The sequence below is a fragment of the Eumetopias jubatus genome, unplaced genomic scaffold (genome assembly GCF_037043125.1).
Source record: "Eumetopias jubatus isolate StellerSeaLion01/CBP00866 unplaced genomic scaffold, mEumJub1_p1.0 scaffold_11, whole genome shotgun sequence".
In the NCBI taxonomy this organism is placed as follows: Eukaryota; Metazoa; Chordata; class Mammalia; order Carnivora; family Otariidae; genus Eumetopias; species Eumetopias jubatus.
The window spans coordinates 56,496,542-56,501,167 of record NW_028274817.1 but is presented as its reverse complement, the minus strand read 5'-3'; the positions used below and the strand labels follow the sequence as shown (position 1 = coordinate 56,501,167).

At 37.2% G+C, this 4,626-nt stretch overlaps 1 non-coding gene across 1 annotated transcript; it reads left to right on the top strand.

Annotated features, from left to right (window-relative positions):
- Positions 1 to 1,179: 1,179 nt before the first annotated feature.
- Positions 1,180 to 1,287, top strand: LOC114207586 (U6 spliceosomal RNA). The gene has a single exon (XR_003608884.1). It is a non-coding gene; the product is annotated as a U6 spliceosomal RNA (small nuclear RNA).
- The last annotated feature ends 3,339 nt before the right edge of the window (positions 1,288 to 4,626 follow it).

Genomic DNA, 4,626 nt, shown 5'->3' with positions numbered 1-4,626 from the left:
TAACCTCCTGGACAGGCTAGGAGAGCTCCACCAGAGGTCTCTCATATCCAAAATTTTTCACTTAAGTTTCAGCTGGTTGTTCAGTCTGCCACTGACTCCGACCAGGGCTTCACCCTGAGATTACCATTGCTGCTAGCTTTTCCTGCTCATCTTCTACTGAGGTAGCTGCTTTTATTGACAGTGCCATTTGACATAGGTTTTTCATTCTCTACTCCAAATCAAGTCAGCCCCTTCTACCAGTGATGTTGCTGATTTCCACTGCCAGGTCCACTGTAATAGAAATACCTTACACTGATATGGTGATGGGATGGGAGAAGTCCCAGACAAGAATGCCACAGACTTTCATTGTTCATTCCTGAAATTCAGTTTTACATGAATAAATGTTTCTCGATTTGTTGGTTGCTTTTGTTCTGTTCCAGATCCCTGAAATGGTGACTTTTTTAAAAAAACAATACTGTAAAGTTTTAGAGTTGTTTGAGAGCAGAGAATTTTTGCTGCCCTCATTACTACACCATAGTCAGAAGTCCCCACATTAAAAATATTACCTATGATTTTGAATTCTCATTAGTTCTTAGGGTTTCTATTTAACTATTCTGAACTAATAAGAAACAATTATTCAATGCATCAAATATTTGTTGAACACTAAAAATGGGCTTACGTGGGGTGCCTGGGTGACTCAGTCGTTAAGCATCTGCCTTCAGCTCAGGTCATGATCCTAGGGTCCTGGGATCAAGCCCTGCATCAGGCTCCCTGCTCCAAGGGAAGCCTGCTTCTCCCTCTCCCACTCCCCTGCTTGTGTTCCCTCTCTCACTGTGTTTCTCTCTGTCAAATAAACAAATAAAATCTTTAAAAAATTAAGATAAAAAATAAGTAAGATAAAAATGGGCTTACTTGGTTTACATCCTATATCACAAAGCCAAACACAATAGCTTCTCTCAGTATTACAATTCAGTGTGTCTAAATAACATAAAGGCATGGCTCTGGAGCTTTAGGATGCATAAAATTCACCCAGGGTACCTGTTAAAACTGTAGATTTCTGGCCAAGAGGAATTTATTTGTAGATTCTGATTCAACAGATTTAGGGTAGAACCCAGGAAACTATTTTAAAGAAGGTTCTCCAATAATTCTGGTGCAATTGGTCCAAAGACTGTACTGGAGAAATATTAAGAATGAAAGCTGTTGTGCTAGTTTGGCAACAAAAATACTAAAATCGGAATTATACAGAGAAGATTAGCATAGCCTCTGCACCAGGATAACACACAAAATTGTGAAGCATTCCATTAAAAAAATGAAGGCTATGACCTGAAAAAAAATGGGCATGTGTTCCACTTATACTTTTATATGGAACATCCAGATAATTGAGATTGAAGTATTTTACTTGGTTTTTGCTATACTTATATTATACGTGCCCTTCTCACATCATCAGTTTGGACATATTGCTGGTAGTCTATTGTGTTAGCTACAGTTTTGTCTGCTTAACATGATTTTCTTCCACCTCATTCTTTCTCTACTAATAGAACCTTTTTCTTGTTAGGTTGACTTCTCTGACTGACCGGAGAAGTTTTAAGATAATAAGCATTTTCAATAAGAATATCCCATTTCCTTGTCCAAAATGATTAGTTCAGGAATGGGCAAGTGATCTAAGCCACTCTGTGGGGGAAATTGCTAGAACTCTTGCTGGAACTTGAGTAAGAAATTCTAGCTCTGTAATTAAAAGATATAAAGATGGTGTAAATCTATATTTGTTAATACAATGGGAGGGAATTTTCCAAAAGATAAAGCACACGGAGAAAATCGGAGTCAAGGAGGAAAAGTGAGAACTATCCTTTGAGTGGCTGGAAACAAATGTGCTTGAAGCTCTGGACTTTCCAATAGGTTTCTCTTTTATTTAAACTAGTTTGAGTTGGGTTATCCTTCGCTTGAAACTGAAATTGTCATAGTGTACTTTGCCTTTGAGTAATATTTCCATCTGCTCCACTCACACCATTAGTCCCCCGCTCCTGGTCTCTCTCTCTCTCTTTCTCACACACACACACTCCCTCTTTGTCAATAGTTCTGAGTATAGCTTCCATATTAAAAAGACATATTGAATCTCTTTCTTAGATCTTAATATGAATTTATCACAATATATTTTTATAAAAAGTAAGATCTAACATGTAATGTCCATAGATGAATTACAAAGGATTTAAATTCTCCAATTTTGCCTAAACTCTACTCTTTTGAATTCTTATTTTACCCTAAATAACTAAAAAGCTAAGGAATACACTTGTTTCATCTTCCCCACCATCCTATGCTGTCTTTAGTGCTCCAACCTCTCTCACTTTTCCTAATGTTTTAGTTTTTCCCACGTGTTTCAAAATTCAAGGATATCTTTCTGGATTCTGGCACACCTTCATATGTATTCTGAGTTCCTTAGACTATTCCACACTGTTCTGCTCACAGTATCCTAACTTTGGAAGAGTAAAAAGAACCAAGTTGCAATTTCTTTCTTTCTGCAATACCTCCTCTTAAAAAGGGCATGACTCATCCTTAGTACCAGTAACCTGGGAAAGCTTTCCCAATCCATCCATAAATCACTAGCTATCAGGGAAATACAAATCAAAACCACAATGAGATACCACCTTACACCAAGTTAGAATGACAAAAATTAACAAGGCAGGAAACAACAAATGTTGGCCAGGATGTAGAGAAAGGGGAACCCTCTGACACTGTCGGTGGGAATGTAAGCTGGTACAGCCACTCTGAAAAACAGTATGGAGGTTCCTCAAGATGTTAAAAATAGAGCTACCCTATGACCCAGAAATTGCACTACTAGGTATTTACCCCAAAGATACAGATGTAGTGAAAGAAGGGGCACATGCACCTCAATGTTCATAACAGCAATGTCTGCAATAGCCAAACTGTGGAAGGAGCCAAGATGCCCTTCAACAGATGACTGGATAAAGAAGGTGTGGTACATATATACAATGGAATATTATTCAGCCATCATAAAGGATGACTACCCACGATTTGCATCAACATGTATGGAACTGGAGGAAACTATGCTAAGTGAAGTAAGTCAAACATAGAAAGACAATTATCATATGGTTTCACTCATATGTGGAACATAAGCAATAGCATGGAGGACCATAGGGAAAGGGAGGGAAATGTGAAGGGGGGGGAATCAGAGAGGGAGATGAACCATGAGAGACTATGGACCCCGGGAAACAAGGTTTCAGAGAGGAGAAGGTGAGGGATGAGGTAACAGAGTGATGGGTACTAAGGAGGGCACGTTTTGTGATGAGCACTGGGTGTTATATGCAACTAATGAATCATTGAACACTACATCAAAAACTAATGGTGTACTATACAGTGGCTAACTGACCATAATGAAAGAAAAAGAAAAACAAAGCCCCCCTCAATAGTAACTTGTGGATTACAGTACCAGCATCCTTTATCCACCACTCCTAACCCTTTGCAGTTATATATTTATACACCCATGTGCTTCCCTCCATTTTCCTTAGTTTTCTCTCCCTTCTCTAGACACAAAGAACTATAAATGAGGACGTTTATACCTATGAGCATAGATTTCTTATCTCATTTAATAATAGAAAAATACATAAGACTCAATGGCATACATTCTTATAAGAATGCCAATTTCAAATAGGCATAAAATGAATATTTTTGAAAGAACTTAAAATAATGTATTTCATAGTCAGAACTATTTTAGTAAAAAATAATATGACTTTTTTTAACACTTGGTCATAAACAGGAAAGCTCACAGCCTTATCAAGCAAGAATATAATGACATTAACATTTGGACATAATTGAAGAATGAGCCAGTTTTCCTTCTGCTAGCAAATCATGTACAGAAATAAAATAAAATGTCATTTTGTGTTACACTTTAATTAACTCTGTTTTTATTAAACCCCAAACAAAGCAGAGTTTCTGTAGGTCAACTAAAGTGGCTTAAAAAAATAAGAAAAGTATTAGTGATGGAAGTGATACTTCTTTTGGGAAACATCTGCTCTTCTATCACATATCATTACAGCTATATTTGATTTTCCACACAGAAAATTGTTTGCACCTGTCTTCAGCATTTTTTTCCAGCACACATTTACAGCATATCATTAACACTCACTCTTTCTTCTGCTAAACAACACTTCATACTATTGAATCAGTGTTGCTATTCATGTCAGAAGAAGGTGATCTAGCCATTTATCACTGTTCTGGCAACGTTTATGTACCTGGACTCAGGTAATCTCTTCAGAAGGCATTAGAATGGATTGCTTGCACTGAGTGTTGCCAATCAGGCTGCATAATTAAATCAGGCAGAATAAATAGTTTGAGTTGCATACCAAGATTATGCACTTTCAAAGATATACTGGCACTTTTGATTGCATTCTATTGCCACATTATATCAGATTATTTAGAGCCTTTGGAAAATATGATCTTTATATGCTACTTTTGACACAGCAGTTAACCTTGAATAGTGCCACTTAACTCAAATTTCAATCTTTTGCTCACTTCCCAGAATCTTTTAAGAATTGAACAGGGCCATATCTCTTGCATTAGGTGAAAAAGGATGCGATCTCTCATTTCCAGGATATAATCTAGACTCTTTAGCAAACAACCTGGGCCTGATTG